The 21,044-nt window shown below is 45.1% G+C and overlaps 1 protein-coding gene across 1 annotated transcript in view; it reads left to right on the top strand.

The window, feature by feature from the left end:
• Positions 1-21,044, top strand: part of LOC126470640 (HEAT repeat-containing protein 5B) — a 504,894-nt gene that overhangs the window by 186,661 nt on the left and 297,189 nt on the right. Inside the window, exon 2 of the mRNA XM_050098620.1 lies at positions 1,958-2,094. The gene's annotated coding sequence lies outside the window, so the exon portion shown is untranslated. The remainder of the gene's footprint in view (positions 1-1,957; positions 2,095-21,044) is intronic.

Raw genomic sequence — 21,044 nt, 5'->3', positions numbered from 1 at the left:
AAAGTTTAAAATTACGTGTAAAGTTTGACGCAAGTCACTAAGTACTCTCATTCTCAAATACTGGATTAGAAAGTATGACTAAACGCGCGTCGCGGGCTACACTGCTTTTTCGCCCCCATCGTTTTGATAGGTAGGTGGTTCTTACCCCCACAGCAATTCTTTGCAGACAGTATGTGATATGTGTACCAAGTTTGGTACAGATTGATGCAGTGGTTTAGGAGGAGATGTGGAACAACGAATATGTGTATATACACGTACATCCATCAATTTTTATATGTTTGCATTTGTCTTTTTCAAATCCGTCCAACTGTCGAAAGTAGGACGTGTGTTGTGATCTTCGGTGAAGCAATTTAGAAAAACAGAATTCAGCATTTTGGCCTTCATCTTATTATTTTTCGCTTCGGTGCTATCATAATAAACGAGCCGCTTTGTTACATTGGACATTGTACGTGGTACAGAAACATTTGAGGATATTTTTGACAACTCATCAGGTAAGACCTTTCTTTGAACGCTTCTTGAATAGTTTTCCTTAGCTTGTTTTGATTTAATTTAGCCTTTCTTTGTCAGCAAGGTTTCGTCTTTGACGAATGTTCTATGAAGCACCCTCCGGTTTTTCAGTCGCTTCGCGATATTACTGATCCGTTACGGAATCTTTCTATCCATCACTACCTTCCACGACATTAACTGACGTAGCAAATGCATTTCTTATCACAGATCTCTCATATTCTAATAATCACACCTCAATGTTTTAGCTGACTGCTCAGGTAGTTCCCTACTGCACTTGTTAAACAGGAATATCTTTTTACCTATCATACTGACGTTCGACAACAATGAACAATGATCACTGATGCTGTAATTGCCTTGTGGTCAATGATTCCTATATGTACACTCAATCAAATCTTTCTGTCTGCTCATTGCCATCACATCCAGCAAGTGTTCCGAGAAAATGATGTTTACGCATTTTCTTTGCAAAATACGAAGTCACCTTTTATAAGTAAGACTATGTAATTTGTTGAAAATCCTGTTGAATCTTATGAGTTCAGATATATTCGCAATAGTATATTTGGTTTTGTGTTTAATAGTTTACGTGGAGTAAAGCTTTCTGGTAACTACCATTAGTTCTACAAAATTCAATGTGATTTACTTCTCTATAGCTCTTGACCCAATTTTTCAGTAGCGGAGAATCGGCAGAAAAATTATTTATGTATAAACAATTTAAAAAATTAACGACGAAAGAAAAATTCTAACATTAACTGCAATCGGGCATTGAAATAAATCCAGTGGTGACAAGTGAAAATTTAGTATTTTATCCCTCTTCAGCAACTGTAGTTGTATATATCGAAATAATCAGCAACGAGCAACTGGCTCTCCGAGCGCTGTCTTCACAGGGGACATTAAGTATGTAATGTGCGACATACGGGAATTTGGGTTGGATGAGAAGTGTGCTTGGATAGCCGAAGTTGTTAATGAACCTCTCGCGACAAGTACAAAATCCGGGCTCGAGTCCCGGTCTGGCACAAATTTTTACTTCTAGCCATTGGATTTATTTCAGTGCCCGATTGCAGCTGATGACGGAATTTGTCATTCGTCGTTTATGTATAGCTGCAGCATCATTAATGGTGTCTGTTCGTTCGGACATGGTCGAACGAACAGGCACTACACATATAAAAAAATTAATGATGTGTGTTAAAACGCGTCATTTTCGTGCACTGTTATTCACTTTATTAAGATAATCTGGTAGACTGAATACCTTGCTAGCAGTGTAGTATGATATTCAGGTCAGGAGACGGTACAGTGAAAAACAATGGACAATCATAGCCCGGAAGTTTTAATTACAATGGACAATGTTTGCTAAAATCGCGAAAGACCCTTACACTACCCAAAGCTGAACAATTTTAAGTCTGTGTTTTAGAGACAATTGGGAACTGTCAATATTGATATTTTTCTTTTTTTTCAGGTTACAATGCATTAGCTTTTTAATAGTGACTGGGAGATTTCATTCCTTGAGGCAACAGCCCTCTGCTTCACCACCACCTTCAAGCCGTCAACTATAAACCTGGGCACGCTGCTGCTCTCAGCGACCTTCTCTACAAGGTGAGCTTACATCCTTTCTTTACCCTGCTATCCTGTGATAATAGTGCAGTAAACTTGAGGCAAAAAAAGAAAAGAAAGAGAATTAAGAACAACAATCGAAGAAAAAATATTTTGGTGACTGTTAAATTTATTTCATGTTCTCAGTAGTGTAACGAATCTGGCTGTTGTTTGGAGGTTTTAATTCTCAGTATATCGTCAAATACCCTTAAAGAAGTCATCCTGAAGCTGCGTTCATTAAATATTGATGCATACTGCAATCAACAAGTTTCTGCACAAAACATATTCTATTTAAATTTTAAAGTTAAATACTCATTGTGTCTGAAAATATCAGTGCAAAGGTCTACGCTCAAGTATCTATATATAGACGTGAACTAAAGAAGAGAAATATGAAGTCCATGCGAAGAGGAATACTTGTGATTTTGAAACACTTGATGCGGACGGAAACTTGAAAAAGATTTATAAATTCTAGACGTTTGTTAACCGCGTTTGATGGCAAGATTTCTAAATTAAATTGTCTTCCTGGAGTTACCTGACTGAATTTTCCATCCTTCTCTCTTACTGTAAATCACACAGTAAGATGGATTGTCAACAGGTGTATATCTGAAAGTAACGGAAGTTTTAAAGGCATTCCGTCATCCTTTCGCTTAAGATAATTTCAATGAAAAATGTAAACTTTCGTTACTAAACGGTTCTCTATTGCCGCTACAATACCTTTAGTGCATTTTGGAATCACACTGTTATCCATTAATATTTACATGTTTTCGTGAGCGATTTCTTAGTTGTCCATCCTTTATAACTAAATTTAAATATGGTCTTGTTTCTCGTTTTAAACATCGTGTGCTGTGGCTTAGCTTGACTTTGGTGCTAAAGTTAGGCATAATCAGTGAAAGAGACCATTTTGCTGAGTAGGAGGTCTGAATAACTACAGAACAAGCAATGCTATATCACAAGACATTTCGGATACAACGTTGTTAAAAATATACTTAAAACACATGAAACCGAAAAGGCACTTGAAAACTAAAAAATGGGGGAACTACTTAAACAGTAACCAGAGTGTTAATAGGAACTATTGTTAGTCCTAGTTTCCACATATCCTTAGGAGCGTCATGGCATGCTCTGTATGAAATGGCTTAAGATATGTATCCCAGGGAATGAGCTTTGGAGAATTCTGGGAAAGGCGATGTTGGAGGCTGAAGAGTCTGCGCTTGATTTCGTTATTGGAGCTCAGACATGCTCTATGGTTATGCGGTTAGGATTCCTCGCTGGCCGTCCACGGGACTTCACCTGGCAGGCATTTAGCCTCCTGAAGAACTCGACATGGACGGACATTCTCGTCCACTAAGAGAAAGTGTTCCTGGAGCGTAGGTGATCAGACAGGATGCTTACGTACGTGTCACCTGTCAGAGACGTATCTAGACGTTACAGGGGCCCCATATCACTCCAACTGCACACGCCCCACACCATTACAGAGCCTCCACTAGCCTGAACACCCTGCTGACATACAGTATCCATGGATTCATGAGGTCGTCTCCATACCCATACCCGTACACGTCCATCCGCTCGATACAATTTGAAAGGAGACTCGTCTGACCAGGCAACATATTTCCAGTCATCAACAGTCCAGTATCGGTGTTGACGGGTCCAGGCGGGGCGTAAAGCTGTCCCTCGTGCAGTCATCAAGGGTACACAAGTGGGCCTTCGGTTCGGGAAGCCCATATCGATGATGTTTCGTTGAATGGTTCGCACGCTGACACTTGCTGATGGACCAGCACTGAATTCTGCAGCAATTTGCGGAAGGGTTGCACTTCTGTCAAGTTGAACGATTCTGTTCAGTCGTGGTTGGTCCCGTTCTTGCGCAGGATCTTCTTCCGGCCGCAGCGATGTCGGAGATTTGATATTTTACCGGATTACTGATATTCACGGTACACTCGTGAAATGCTGATACAGGAAAAACTCCACTTCACCGTTACCTGGGAGATACTGTGTCCCAGCACTCGTGCGTCGACTGTAAAACCACATTCAAACTCACTTAAATCTCGATAACCTGGCATTGTAGCAGCGGTAACCGATTTAACAACAGCGTCAGACACTTGTTGTCGTGTGTAGGTGTTGCCGCCCGCAGCGCCGTATTCTGCCTGTTTACATATCACTGTATGTGAATAAGCATGCCTATACCAGTGTCTATGGCGGTACAGTGTATGTACATATTAAACACAACAATAAATATTTACAAAACAATACATACAAATTATTTACCTCATTCATGGTGGTTTTCTCCCAGCTAAGTACAAAATAACGCCAGAAACAGCTGTATTTTTATGAATATTTTGTTGACTTAAGTTTTTTAATGAAGCAACGTGTTTCGAGGTAAAGACATCTTCAGGCTACAGTGTCAGTACAAAAAAAGAACATAGAAATGTTGGAGTTAATGTATACGGTCTTAGTATGTGCTGTAGTCATTCTGTGGACAAAGAGGAGGATGAAATGAAATGATGGTATGGCATTACTGGCCTGGAGACCCCGTCTGGGGTAGTTCGGCCGCCTGGTGCAAATCTCTGTATTTGACGTAACTTCGGAAACTTGCGCGTTTCTATGATGAAGATGAAATGAAATTATTTGGACAGCACAAACACCCAGTCCGCGAGCGAAGAAAATCTCCGACCGGGCCGGGAATCGAACCCGGGAGCCCGCGATTTAGAGCAGAGGTAGCGAACCTTTTTTACCTACCGTCCAATTTTGTATCTCTGTTAGTAGTAAAATTTTCTACACAGCCACTGGTCCCACGGTAATGATCATCTGTAAAGTAAGGGCCTAACTTTATAAAATTTGTGAAGCAGAGTTATACCAAGTTAAAATTACAGTGATCAGCCAGAACATTATGAACACCTGCTTAATAGCTGGTGTTTCCACCTTCGGTACGAATAACAGCGGCGATGCCTCGTGTAATGGAAGCTGTATGAGGCCTTGTTAAGTCGCTGGAGTGAGTTGGCACCACATCTGCACACCCAAGTCACCTAACTCCCATAAATTCCGGGGAGGGAGGCGATGAGCTCTGACACCACGATCAATCACATCCGAGATGTGTTTGCTCGGGTTCAGATATGGCGAGTTGGGATACAAGCATATCAGTTGGAATTTGCCACTTTATTCTTCGAATCACTCCATCTCAGTCCTGGCCTCGTGACATGGCACATTGTCCTGTCGAAAAATGCCACTGCCGTCGAGAAAAATACACTCCTGGAAATGGAAAAAAGAACACATTGACACCGGTGTGTCAGACCCACCATACTTGCTCCGGACACTGCGAGAGGGCTGTACAAGCAATGATCACACGCACGGCACAGCGGACACACCAGGAACCGCGGTGTTGGCCGTCGAATGGCGCTAGCTGCGCAGCATTTGTGCACCGCCGCCGTCAGTGTCAGCCAGTTTGCCGTGGCATACGGAGCTCCATCGCAGTCTTTAACACTGGTAGCATGCCGCGACAGCGTGGACGTGAACCGTATGTGCAGTTGACGGACTTTGAGCGAGGGCGTATAGTGGGCATGCGGGAGGCCGGGTGGACGTACCGCCGAATTGCTCAACACGTGGGGCGTGAGGTCTCCACAGTACATCGATGTTGTCGCCAGTGGTCGGCGGAAGGTGCACGTGCCCGTCGACCTGGGACCGGACCGCAGCGACGCACGGATGCACGCCAAGACCGTAGGATCCTACGCAGTGCCGTAGGGGACCGCACCGCCACTTCCCAGCAAATTACGGACACTGTTGCTCCTGGGGTATCGGCGAGGACCATTCGCAACCGTCTCCATGAAGCTGGGCTACGGTCCCGCACACCGTTAGGCCGTCTTCCGCTCACGCCCCAACATCGCGCAGCCCGCCTCCAGTGGTGTCACGACAGGCGTGAATGGAGGGACGAATGGAGACGTGTCGTCTTCAGCGATGAGAGTCGCTTCTGCCTTGGTGCCAATGATGGTCGTATGCGTGTTTGGCGCCGTGCAGGTGAGCGCCACAATCAGGACTGCATACGACCGAGGCACACAGGGCCAACACCCGGCATCATGGTGTGGGGAGCGATCTCCTACACTGGCCGTACACCACTGGTGATCGTCGAGGGGACACTGAATAGTGCACGGTACATCCAAACCGTCATCGAACCCATCGTTCTACCATTCCTAGACCGGCAAGGGAACTTGCTGTTCCAACAGGACAATGCACGTCCGCATGTATCCCGTGCCACCCAACGTGCTCTAGAAGGTGTAAGTCAACTACCCTGGCCAGCAAGATCTCCGGATCTGTACCCCATTGAGCATGTTTGGGACTGGATGAAGCGTCGTCTCACGCGGTCTGCACGTCCAGCACGAACGCTGGTCCAACTGAGGCGCCAGGTGGAAATGGCATGGCAAGCCGTTCCACAGGACTACATCCAGCATATCTACGAGCGTCTCCATGGGAGAATAGCAGCCTGCATTGCTGCGAAAGGTGGATATACACTGTACTAGTGCCGACATTGTGCATGCTCTGTTGCCTGTGTCTATGTGCCTGTGGTTCTGTCAGTGTGATCATGTGATGTATCTGACCCCAGGAATGTGTCAATAAAGTTTCCTCTTCCTGGGACAATGAATTCACGGTGTTCTTATTTCAATTTCCAGGAGTGCAATACTTATGAAGGGGTATACGTGGTCAGCAACCAGTGTACGGTAGGCCTCACCCCTTTGCCGTCATGGTGCCTTGCACGAGCTCCACCGGCCGCATGGATGCCCACGTGAATATTACGCAGTAATATTGCAATGGAGCCGCCGCCAACTTGTCTCCGTCCCGTAGTACAGGTGTCAAGGAGCTGTTCCCCTGTAAGACGACTGATTCACGCCCTCCCATCGGCATGATGAAGATTTTATCGGGATTCGTCAGACCATGCAACGCTCTGCCACTGCGCAAACATTCATTGCCGATTCACGTGCCCATTTCAGTCATAGTTGCCGATGTCGTGGTGTTAACATGGGCACATGCATGGGTCGTCGGCTGCGGAGGCCCATCGTTAAGGTGTTTGGTGCCCTGTGTGTTCAGACACACTTGTACTCTGCCCAACAGTAAAGTCTGGTCTTTGTTCCGCCAGAGTTACCACCTGTCCTGTTTTACCTGTGGTGTCACCGCCAGACGCCACACTTGCTAGGTGGTAGCCTTTAAATCGGCCGCGGTCCGGTAGTATACGTCGAACCCGCGTGTCGCCACTATCAGTGATTGCAGACCGAGCGCCGCCACACGGCAGGTCTAGTCTAGAGACTCCCTAGCACTCGCCCCAGTTGTACAGCCGACTTTGCTAGCGATGGTTCACTGACAAATTACGCTCTCATTTGCCGAGACGATAGTTAGCATAGCCTTCAGCTACGTCATTTGCTACGACCTAGCAAGGCGCCATTATCAACAGTTATTTATGTTGTGATGCATGTACCGTCAGATCGATGTTCACCAATTCTGGATTAAAGTTAAGTATTCCAGAAGCTACGTACTTTTTTTACTAGACTCAACTCCTTTAACTGTTCCAGACCTCACGCCAGCCTGCTCATAGTGGCTTGGCTGTCTTGCCAAGTCACAACATTACCAGTCTGCCCAGCCTACGACGTCCGACATCTGTAATGAGGGCTGGCTGACCAACCCCACGACGTCTGGACGTGGTTTCACTTTGCTTTCGCCACATATTGAAGAGACTCACCACAGCACTCCACGAACAACCGACACGTCGTTCAGTTTCCGAAATGTTCGTGCCCAGCCTCTGGGCGATCACAATCTGCCTTCGGTCAAACTCAGATAGACCGCGCACCTTCCCCACTCTACACACGGACAGGACATTCACTGATACTACACATGCAACGTGCGTGCGTCTGCTAGTCAGGTGACGCTGCTATCGCCTGGACGGGTTTATATCGATAGTAGGTCCGTGGTCATAATATTTTAGCTGATCGGTGTTTGATAATAATTACTTACCAAATACTTTGTCAAAATTTTATGAAAACCTAATGACTTTTTAAGCCCCTGCCGCCTGCTGCTCACCATGAAAGCTGAAACGCCCAGTAATGGTCGGTAGGGATCAGGTTGATCATCACTTATGTAGTTGCAGTGACGCTAACCACTGGCCGACGAACTGCGAACAAGAGGAGGAGGACTTAAGATTAAGTTACCTTTCTCTTCCTCCGCAGAATGACCCTATCACATTCACTTCTGTTAAATATTTTTTGTATTATCGTAGTAGCCTGAAGGTGAGGTCTGTACCTCTAAACATGTTGCTTCATTAAGTAATTTAAGTAAATCAACAAAAATGTTGTGACTGGTAGTGATCTCTCAAAAATATGAGGAAGTTTTTCAAACAGTCACGGTCGATTAACGTCATTATGTCTTAACTGTGTTTTTGTTCTTTCAGTAATGCTGACTTTTTCACAGTTAAACAAAAAGCTATTTAATGAAAGTGGTTTAACCAATTTATATTGTTTATAGCCAGTGTTTCTTCTTTGTCCAGGTATTGCAGAACCTAAATCATTTCACGCCTTTAGATACCTGAGTTCTTTTGTGGAAGAAAACTTATAGAAAAAAATCTAGGTCGTCATGGAATATGGAATACATGCAAAAGTCAAGACACAATAAAATAAAGACTAAGACCGCACAAAACCGGAAACCACTATTGTAATGTAAGTGAACGTGGCGCGAATAAGTCAACTTCTAGCGGTAGGAGACCCTCCCCAATGTGAACATCAGAGCATTCTTCCCGAGACACTTTGACGTTGACGTCCAGTTCTGTTGACAACCTAAGACTTGTGAACATGCCACCATTTGAAATGCGTTGCGCAATGTTTTGACGTTCCTTCTCGACAGGTGTGAATCGACCTTATGCAGCAAGATGGTCTAGTAGTCTGTTGTGCACTGGCGAGCCGGGGGCGCTGCCCTGCGGACACGCTCTCTCGTTCTCTACCTCGAGAACAAAGCCGCTTTCCTTAAGCCGATAAGTACGGCCAACCCCAAGTTTGCAAGAGGTCCATAACACGCCAAACAGCCGCCCTCTTGCTAGCATGATGTGCGGTACTGAAACTTCACCAGGCAAGGCTTTTATAACTACCAGAATGCTCTGCGGGTCTCTGTACCGTAGACTTCCTTGTGCCGTGCCTGCACTTGTAAACCAGAATGCGATATTCACATTGAGGAACCTTTGTTGAAATCAGATGATTGTATGCCTTATTCAAACAGTAGTTCCCAAGCTTCGCAGTCATACGTATAGCGAAAGCTATGTTTGAGCAGCGATTTCATCAAATTGAAACAGTTTTTGGCGGCTAAAAGTTGTTCGTGCAGTGATTCTGACAGGTCACGGTTAGTCAGAACGATTCCTATGCTTTTCGTCAAACTGCAAGTTAGCGCATGATTGTCTTTTAGTTGTGCCTGAAAAGGTAATAGGGCACATTGGAGATGCGCATAGGGGAGAACCGGGCAAAGTGGCAAGACAAAGATATACCTATTTCTTAAGCCGAGTAGCAATAGACGTAATAGAGAAATGAGTGCTTATAATCTGCAATTATTGAAGTATTATATCGAATGCTTTAAATATCTTAGGATCAAATTTAGTACTTCAAACAGTTCAATATTCACAAAGTGGCGGACAAAGTTGCCACTTAATTTTAAACCCAAAAATAAGGGATAAGAAACTGTTTTAACACAGAACTACATATATTTTATTACAAAACATGATTCAAATTAACTTATTTACACTTTTCACTAATAATATTCAAACTATGTTCCTCAATCTCTGTACGAAGTTCGCGGTCCCACAGAGAGTAAAACTGGCACTAAATTCACTGCACTTCTAGCCTTGATCTGAAAATTTTTCTTCGCAGTACATGCACTCTCTGTCTTAATCGTTTACGTCAAAAATAGCTCTTGTAGTGTTGGGTGTCCGCTCTTAGCACTTTTCCCGTTACTGCATTTATTCTTCTTTTGGATCTGCAACTCTTTCCGTGTTTGCGGTTAAATTATTGGATAAAAGTTCCGCCTTTTATGCGAAAACACTGTTTTTGCTTGTTACCCAAACATGTTTCGGCACCTCTGAGCCATCATCAGTGGGTTTTGTTTACTGAAAACTGTAATAAGTGAACATATTTTAGGTTGTAACTGGTCTAAGAAAGTGAAGACCTAAAGAAAGTTTTTGTTCCTTTCTTCTTACCGTGAGTTTATATTGCACGATTTTGCAGGACCGTCTGTATAGTGTCTTGTACTGATAGCTTGTCATTTGCAAACCAAACGATGTAAATGTTAATTTGGTTAAAATGGCTCTGAGCACTATGGGACTTAACATCTGAGGTCATCAGTCCCATAGAACTTAGAACTACTTATACCTAACTAACCAAAGGACATCACACACATCCATGTCCGAGGCAGGATTCGAACCTGCGACCGTAGCGGTCGCGCGGTTCCAGACTGAAGCGCATACAACCGCTCGACCACTCCGGCCGGCTAAATGTGAATTTCATCAGCGAGTTAACACAGCCCTTGATTTTTAAAAAACGTGATTTTGTGCCATTACAGAGTGTGGTGTTTTCATGTAAAACTTGAGTGCCTTGTGTATATGGAAGTTCTCTTCTGTTGTTTGTGGTCTTGGCTGTGGCTGGATTTCACTATTTTTGAAGCTTACCTACAGTAACAAAATTATCCGCAGAACAGGCAACATATTGAAGAAACACGGACTTCAAATAGGATACAGGACAGACAACACAACACAGAAAAAACTCAGAACGCAGGAGACACCCATAGATAAATTCAACAGATCTGGAATATATGAACTCACATGCAACACTTGCCAATCAGTATACATGGGACGAACTTGTAGGAACTTCAAAAGAAGATACTCAGAACACCTCAGAGCTCTAAAAAGTAACAGCACCCATAGCACATAACCATCACCCAACTACAATAGCGACAAATTTAAAAGTACTGAAATCCAGCCACAGCCTGCACTACAAACCGACAATAGAAGATAACTTCAGCCGGCCGGTGTGGCCGAACGGTTCTAGGCGCTTCAGTCTGGAACCGCGCGACCGCTACGGTCGCAGGTTCGAATCCTGCCTTGGGCATGGATGTGTGTGATGTACTTAGGTTGGTTAGGTTTAAGTAGTTCTAAGTTCTAGGGTACTGATGACCTCAGATGTTAAGTCCCATATTCATCATCATCGAAACTCCACTCATCTTTCAGTTCATCGACATCAGTTGGTAATGCAACCATATCTGCATCTGTCTCCTCAGAAAACAAATATTCTGCAGCCTCCTTGTCCGATTTCAGTGTTTTCTACCGATACATACTGGAATTCCTGAACGAAAAGGAAATAGGGCGCGGATATTGTAACACGTCGGTGTCCTATTTATAAGACACCATTTTCAACTCAGATTATTTAATACGCGATTATTCGTTTTAATCAGGTATTTTATACAGCTGGCATAAATAGACTTTCAATATTAAAATACTAAGTAATCTAATTTACTTACCCTTCTCGTAAGATTTCTAGCAAAACAGAAAGCAACGCCTTTGTTTTAATGATTGCCACTCTAATTCACGTATCATGTCTGTGACACTATCTCCGCTATTTCGCAATATTACAAAACTAGCTGCCCTTCTTTGTACTTTTTCGATGTCATCCGTCAGTCCCACCTGATGCGGATCCCAGGCCGCACAGCAATAGTCCAGAATAGTGCGAACAAGCGTGGTGTAAGCAGTCTCTTTAGTAGACCTGTTGCACCTTCTAAGTGTTCTGCCAATGAATCGCAGTCTTTGGTTTGCTCTACCTACAATATTATCTACGTGATCGTTCCAATTTAGGTTATTTGTAACTGTAATCCCTAAGTATTTAGTCGAATTTACAGCCTTCAGATTAGTGTGACTTATCGCGTAATCGAAATTTAGCTGATTTCTTTTAGTACTCATGTGAATAACGTCACACTTTTCCTTATTAATGGTCAATTGCCACTTTTCGCACCATACAGATATCTTATCTAAATCATTTTGCAATTGGTTTTGGTCATCTGATGACCTTACAAGACGGTAAATGACAGCAGCATCTGCAAACAATGTAAGACGGCTACTCAGATTGTCTCCTATGTCGTTAATATAGATCAGGAACAATAGAGGGCCTATAACACTTCCTTGGGGAACGCCGGATATTACTTCTGTTTTACTCGATGACTTTCCGTCTATTACTACGAACTGTGACCTTACAGGCAGGAAATCACGAATCCAGTCGCACAATTGAGGCGATACTCCGTAGGCACGCAGTTTGGTTAGAAGACGCTTGTGAGGAACGGTTTCGAAAGCCTTTTAGAAATCTAAAAATATGGAATCAATTTGACATCCCCTGTCGATAGCACTTATTACTTCACGAGTATAAAGAGCTAGTTGTGTTTCACAAGAACGATATTTTCTGAAACCGTGCTGACTATGTGTCAATAAATCGTTTTCTTCGAGGTACTTCATAATGTTCGAATACAGTATATGTTCCACACCCGCACTGCAAATCGACGTTAGTGATATAGGAGGACCATCGCGTTCGGCGTATGGCTCTGGCGCATCGAACTGCATCTTCAGCAGTAATTTCAGTAGCAGCTGGCACGGGCTACTTCCAGGGACAGCTTCGAGTCAGGCGCCCTGTAGCGTACATTCCACTGACCCCAAACCACCGCCATTTGCGACATTAGTGGTGTGAAGCAATAGCTCATTGGAGGGCAGGATGGAGGTCTATTGTGTTTTCTGATGAAAGCTAGTTTTGCCTCGGTGCTAGTGATGTCCGTGTGTTGGCTATGAGGAATCCAGTTAAGAGCCTGCAACCAACTTTTCTGCTTTCTAGACACACTGGAGTTGAGGCCTGGAGTGCAATTTCGTATGACAGCAGGAGCACTCCCGTGGTTATCCCACGGACTCTGACTGAAAATTTGTGCGTCATTCTGGTGATTCGACCTGTTGTGCTGCCATGCATTATCATCATTTTAGAACGTGTTTTCCAACAGGATAACGCTCGCCCGCATACCGCTGTTGTAACCCCGCATGGTGTATATGGTGTCGACGTGTTGCCTTAGTCTGATTGATTACCAGACCTGTCTCCAGTAGAGCACATATGGGACATCTTCGGACGACAACTCTAGCGTCATCTACAAGCAGCATTAACTGTCCCTGTATTGACCTACCAATTGCTTCAGGCATGGAACTCCCACAAACTGACATCCGACAACTCTAAAACACAGTGCATCTGCGTTTGCATGCTTGCATTCAACGTTCTGGCTGTTATTCCGGTTATTAATGTCCAAGCATTTCACATTTGCAATGCCTTATCTCTCACTTACATTAACCTGTGGTCTCGCAATGGTAATCACTCAAATATGGTACCTAGGCAAATGTATTCCCGAAGTTTCATTGCTCTACATTAATTATATTTTGGTGTTGCGGATTTTTTCCGTCAGTGTATTATTTTAATCAGTTTGTTAATTAGCTTTAAATAAGCTAGTCTTCTGCAAAACGCATTTTTCAGTTACATAGCCATGTCTCATATGAAATGTTCCGTGTGACGTTTATCCGCGTTCCGTACCATAATTTAACTCAGCACGTCCACTGCTATAACTGTGCCTGTCAGACGAAGTAGGCTCGTTACCGGGTCTATTATGACAAAAGGTCGAGACGCCTGGACCCACAGAGTGGGAAAGTTAAGTCAGTAGAAGACTTTTGTCCTTGAGCTGCGGCAGACTGTAAAAATTTCCGTTCAAAATTGGAAGCAGTCTGCATCACTTCACGTGATAACGATTAACAAATAACATATTAAAAACCAAGCGTAACATATTTCCTCTTAGAGAAGTTTCATATTTTCAACATTATCTATCAAAAATCAAATGTGTGTATGAAATCTTATGGGATTTAACTGCTAAGGTCATCAGTCCCTAAGCTTACACACTACTTAACCTAAATTATCCTAAGGACAAACACACACACACACACACACACACACACACACACACACACACACACACACACACCCATGCCCGAGGGAGGACTCGAACCTCCGCCGGGACCAGCCGCACAGTCCATGACTGCAGCGCCTGAGACCGCTCAGCCATTATCTATTAAACAGAAGTATATGAACATAAACAAATTAATCAATTTGCCTTCTAAGACAAAAAAGAAAAGGCGCACCACGAAGGGGTTATGCAAATTGGTCATAAATTGATATTGACACAGGTACCTACGGAAAATGCAAAATTGTAAACTTCGTGGCCGATGGATGACTGTGCGACGGGACATGCCGATACTAAGGCATAAAGTCTGCAAATATCATTCCGTGTACTCAACTGGACAGTAACTACGCCACTCGGGATTAGCCGAGCGGTCTAAGGCGCTGCCCGCTCGGGATCAGCCGAGCGGTCTCAGGCGCCGCACTCATGGACTGTGCGGCTGGTCCCGGCGGAGGTTCGAGTCCTCCCTCGGGCATGGGTGTGTGTGTTTGTCCTTAGGATAATTTAGGTTAAGTAGTGTGTAAGCTTAGGGACTGATGACCTTAGCAGTTAAGTCCCATAAGATTTGACACACATTTGAACAGTAACTATGCTTCTTAGACAGGTGCGTGAACAATATACGCAGATGTCAGCATTTGAGAGAGGACGTGTATTTGTGCTCAAAGAAGCCGGTTGGAGCAATCGGCGAATCGCTCGACGTTTGAATAGGAACGATTCCACTATTCTACGGTGGGTGGACCATGGACAAACACAGCGTCAAGAAGGAAGCGGTCGATCTATTAGACGACAGAGGGAGAAGACCGAACAATAATCGGAGAGGCACTCAGAGCACCGGATTTGTCATTATCATCGATCCGACATGCAACTAGCGCTTCAGTGATCGCAAGGAACGTCAATAGGCGGCTCACAGAAAAGGGGCTGAGCTCACGGTGCCCATTGAGCCGACCACTAGCAGAAACATTACAAGAGCCGACCACTAGCAGAAACATTACAAGAGCCGACCACTGGTCTGGTATATGTACACCGCCTTCAACTGGCTACTAGTAACTTCCGCAGACAATCTCCACGACAGAAAAATCAGAGTATTGTTTTAAAGTCAGTATGTGAAAGATGACACAGAAACAGGACTCAAATTTCCACGGAAACAAATGAAACTTTTTTGCATCAAATTACACAACTAAGTACTTCACGATTACAATTACGAATGACATAAATTGGAACGACCACATAGATAATGCTGTGGGGAAAGCGAACCAATGACTGTGATGTATTGGCAGAACACTTGGAACGTTCGACAGCTTTGCTAAAGGAACTGCCTACACTACGCTTTTCCAGCATCTTCTGGAGTATTGCTGCGCGGTGTGGGATCCGCATCAGGTACAGTAGGATTGACGGAGGACATCGAAAAAGTGCAAAGAAGGGCAGCTCGTTTCGTGTTATCGCGCAATAGGTGTGAGAGTGTCACTGATATGATACGCGAGTTGGGGTGGCAGTCACTGAAACACAGGCGGTTTTCTTTGCGGCGAGATCTATTTACGAAATTTCAATCAGTAACTTTCTCTTCCGAATACGAAAATATTTTGACACCGACCTACGTAGGTGTTGTGTTCTCCAACAGTTTATTGAACTTAACTTCTTCTACAATACAATAGCTGGCTGTACAATAGATGCAGACGTCCGTCGACCTAGCCGGAGATGTGGTTCCTCTCGGTCGGCTGGTACTTCTATCAGCGGTGCAGTACAGCGGCTTCGGTGATATCTTCTCGGAGACTCTGCTATAGCGGTTGCCATTAGCAGCGGACGAAGACTGGTGTGCCTTCGACCGGCCGGGCCTATATAGTGAGCTGGAGCCAATAGAAACCCGGCGTAGGAATCCGTGGCCTGATATGTCGCGGCGACCTCTGCAAGGAAAGGTTCCTATTAATCGACTGGAATCTTAGCCGTGTTTACCTGATGTCTTCGCCTGTTTGGCTGTTGGTTTGTTTCCCTCATAGCGTGACTGTTATGCGGTGCTGCCTGCCATTTAGGGGAACCCGATGGCAGACAGTACAGTAGGGAGAAATGATCATCATAATAAAATAAGAGAAATCAGAGCTCGAACGGAAAGATTTAGGTGTTCCTTTTTCCCACGCACCATGGTAGAGAAATAGTATGAAAATGGTTCGACGAACCCTCTGCCAGGCACTTAAGTGTGGATTGCAGAGTAACCATGTAGATGTATATTAACAGAGTACATCGAAAAAGTTTAAAGAAGAGCAGCACGTTTTCTATTCTCTCGAAATAGGGGATATCACGCAATAGGGAGAGAGTGCCACCGATATGATACGCGAATTGAGGTGAAAATCATTAAAACAAAGGGGGTCTTTCGTTGTGGCAGGATCTCCTCCTGAATTTTGAATCACAAACTTTCTCTTCCGAAAGCAGAAATATTTTTTTGGCACCCAGCTACATGCTCTATCGTGTTGAAGGGTGAAATCGCCATCCCCGAAATGCTCTTCAGCAGAGGAAAACTAGAAGGTGCTTAAAACATCAACGTAGGCCTAGGCCTGTACTGTGATAGTGCCACACAAAATAACAAGGGGTGCAAGCCGCCTCCATGACAAACACGATCACACCATAACACAACCGCCTCCGAATTTTACTGTTGGCACTACACACGCTGGCAGATGACGTTCACCGGGCAGTCGCCATACCCACACCCTGCTATCCGATCGCCACATTGTGTACCGTGATTCGTCACTCCACACAACGTTTTTCCACTGTTCAATCGTCCAATGTTTACGCTGCTTACACCAAGCGAGGGTCTTTGTCAGTCAGCAGACGAGGTCGGCGTGTAAGCTTTTGTGCTGTACGTGTCCTCATCACGTTTCCACTTCACTATCACATCGGAAACAGTGGACCTAGAGATGTTTAGGAGTGTGGAAATCTTGCGTACAGACGTATGTGACAAGTGACACCAATCACCTGATCACGTTCGAAGTCCGTGAGTTCCGTGGAGCGCCCCATTCTGCTCTCTCACGATGTCTAATGACCACTGAGGTCGCTGATATGGAGTACCTGGCAGCTCAGTGGACCTAATATGAAAAACGTATGTTTTTGGGGTGTCCGGATATTTTGATCACGTAGTGTATCTCCTCAACATATCCCCCACCAACATCATCAGGCCCATGATGGATCTCTTCTTTAAATCTGTCGATTTTCTTCTTGGACAGCCACTGGAACTCTCCAAATGGTAGACTTTGTTGCATGGCTTGCCCATAGAGGTTGTTTACATCCAAGTAAACGATGTAACTGAGATTGTCAGAAGGCTTGTACTCCTCACTCATTCGTAGGTTATTTGCCTTCGCGTATCCGTGCACGCACTGGCGAAGTCCCCCACCAATGCCGCGTTCGAAAAGGAGCAACATGTCAACATCAGTCAGCAGTTCGATGTTGGCACGTGTCATTCTGAACACTGTGTCCCAAAAATCCCAGGCACGGTGAAACAGAAGGCAGGATCCAGAAAGCATTTTCTCGGGGATACACTCCGGATCGTTTTGAAGATGCCTGCGAGCAGGTGGACGTCAGTATTCATGTATAATTTCGTGTATTGGCGTAAATCGGTGATACGAAGCTTGATCGCGTTCTCATACTCTGTATCCGTTATGGCAGTACCTGTTAGTTCACTGGAGAATGAGGTTATGTCGGGGAATGTGGTTTCATGGAGTGTCTCCATCGAATCCAGGTTTTTATATTGAAAAACCCTCTTCGTCTTCACTAGCTGAGACTTTGCAACATCAGGATATGCAGCTCTGGTGATATGCGTATCCTCTGGACGCATTGTCTCAGCACGTTTCTGAAGAGACACGTGCATGAAGTGAAAGGAATACAGAAATTGGAGTGTAATTCTTGGTGTGACTCTCTTGGAAAATGAGATGTACTTCTCAATGGTATCAGGAATCGCATTGACCTTTCACCCTTCAACCTGAAATCACCCAAGTGTTGAACTAGAAAGTGGGCATCATAGCCACTCAAATTGTGGAAATAGATGGGTATATGCCATGGCAGTTGCTAATTCGAGTTGCATGCAATTTGGGCTGCACCACAGAACGTTCCAGTTAGATGACAGTGTCATGGAGGTTCCGCATCTCCATCCAATGGCAGCTCAAAAATATAGTAAAGTACGGGATATCGGAGCTTGCACGGAAAGATTTAAGTGTTCGTTTTTCCCGCGCGCTGTTCGAGAGTGTAACGGTCGAGAAAAAGCTTTAATGTGGTTCAGTGAACCGTCTGCCAGGCACTTAATTGTGAATGCAGACTAACAATGTAGATGCAGCAAATTCCTTCACTTTTATCCTACACCATCTCCAGTTAGCTAATGGTTCCATAGACTACCCTGAAGCCCCCCTCATGCGGAACAAATCGACGCTCACTCATCCGCGACAAGAAGATTGTGTGCCGAAGTAAACCGAGTTCGATTCCAGGCCGAGTCGGAGATTTTCTCCGTTCGGGGACTGTTTGTTCTGTTGTCCTTACATTCGTATCGTCGTTACTGTCAGCAAATCGCCTCAAACATACATGTCGTATCGTCTTTCTGCTATGGAGGTAGGTGCGTGGGCACGAACCGGCAGCCGATAAATTGAAATTTAAAAAAAATTAAGAAAAATCTGCAACTCTCGTCGAAAAAAGAAACAAAAAAAAACACGAGAAAGTGGCTTATCAGAACACTACGCACTCGCACGGGAATGCAGTTTTGAATGCGTTGTAGTCCTTCCGTACCGGTAAAGTAACCTCTTTTATTGCGAAAGTTAACTAACTCCTGACTCCCGAATGAGAACCACTATAATACACAAACCCCGGCCCAGAGAGCCCACAACTTGCCACATCAACCTCACGTGGGCTGCCGGCCGACTCATCGATTTCGCGAGCTGCAAGTCGCTCCAAGAAATTATTTTAAGATTCCTGCCTTGTGGCCAATCAAACTTAGTAATCGCGTGCAGGTAATTTCATTGGCAATTGCCCGCTCGCGCTAATCGCTCCACTGCAAAATACTGCATACTGCCAAGTTTTTACTGAAGTTAATCTAGCAGGTGCGCGAAAACTCCTGCATTCCTGGGAAACTCACTATTCCATGAACCGACCGCGTAGGTCTCCAACACAATTCATTTAGAAGGATTAGGGAAGAACCAGCCCACTAGCTCCAGTCTGTAAAATACTTCATTCCCCGTGATATCGCCCAGGATGTAGATAATAGCCACAGGAAGAGCACACAAGCGCGGCCAGGAAATCATGCGTTTCACGTTGTCTTACTTTATTTCTTAATGTGTGATTTTTTTTCATAAATTGTGTAGTATGAAGGAATGTCTTCTTATAATGTCATAACATCCTTTACTGATGTATTATGTATACTGACAGTTCTTCCACACATATTTGTTCACGTCATTGTCAGCATGGTTTCGTTAGTACACACACACACACACACACACACACACACACACACACACACACACACACACACCAAAACGAAGAAACATTACACGACACACTATTCTAGAGTTGTTGTGCTACTACTGATTCTTAACTGTGAGAAACACTAGTGTTATTGAGCAGCGAGTTTGCCTACGAAAAAACAGTCCTTTCTAAGCATGCTTTCTGTGGATACTATACGACTGTGTGTGCAAGCGTTGGCTTAAAAACAAATTAGCTTCTATCTGGAGTTGTATTCGTAAACCGACAAATACTGAATTATAATTTAGATGTACACAGATGCATATGAAATGATAATAAAACAACCTGAGATATATCAATTGGGTGACTCGAGTGTTGCATAGCAGTTAACTCACGTAGGGTGAAATACACTCCTGGAAATGGAAAAAAGAACACATTGACACCGGTGTGTCAGACCCACCATACTTGCTCCGGACACTGCGAGAGGGCTGTACAAGCAATGATCACACGCACGGCATAGCGGACACACCAGGAACCGCGGTGTTGGCCGTCGAATGGCGCTAGCTGCGCAGCATTTGTGCACCGCCGCCGTCAGTGTCAGCCAGTTTGCCGTGGCATACGGAGCTCCATCGCAGTCTTTAACACTGGTAGCATGCCGCGACAGCGTGGACGTGAACCGTATGTGCAGTTGACGGACTTTGAGCGAGGGCGTATAGTGGGCATGCGGGAGGCCGGGTGGACGTACCGCCGAATTGCTCAACACGTGGGGCGTGAGGTCTCCACAGTACATCGATGTTGTCGCCAGTGGTCGGCGGAAGGTGCACGTGCCTGTCGACCTGGGACCGGACCGCAGCGACGCACGGATGCACGCCAAGACCGTAGGATCCTACGCAGTGCCGTAGGGGACCGCACCGCCACTTCCCAGCAAATTAGGGACACTGTTGCTCCTGGGGTATCGGCGAGGACCATTCGCAACCGTCTCCATGAAGCTGGGCTACGGTCCCGCACACCGTTAGGCCGTCTTCCGCTCACGCCCCAACATCGTGCAGCCCGCCTCCAGTGGTGTCGCGGCAGGCGTGAATGGAGGGACGAATGGAGACGTGTCGTCTTCAGCGATGAGAGTCGCTTCTGCCTTGGTGCCAATGATGGTCGTATGCGTGTTTGGCGCCGTGCAGGTGAGCGCCACAATCAGGACTGCATACGACCGAGGCACACAGGGCCAACACCCGGCATCATGGTGTGGGGAGCGATCTCCTACACTGGCTGTACACCACTGGTGATCGTCGAGGGGACACTGAATAGTGCACGGTACATCCAAACCGTCATCGAACCCATCGTTCTATCATTCCTAGACCGGCAAGGGAACTTGCTGTTCCAACAGGACAATGCACGTCCGTATGTATCCCGTGCCACCCAACGTGCTCTAGAAGGTGTAAGTCAACTACCCTGGCCAGCAAGATCTCCGGATCTGTCCCCCATTGAGCATGTTTGCGACTGGATGA

This window comes from Schistocerca serialis, chromosome 3 (genome assembly GCF_023864345.2).
Source record: "Schistocerca serialis cubense isolate TAMUIC-IGC-003099 chromosome 3, iqSchSeri2.2, whole genome shotgun sequence".
NCBI classification, from domain to species: domain Eukaryota; kingdom Metazoa; phylum Arthropoda; class Insecta; order Orthoptera; family Acrididae; genus Schistocerca; species Schistocerca serialis.
The sequence above is the reverse complement of the archived record's forward strand: the minus strand, read 5'-3'. Positions and strand labels throughout refer to the sequence as shown.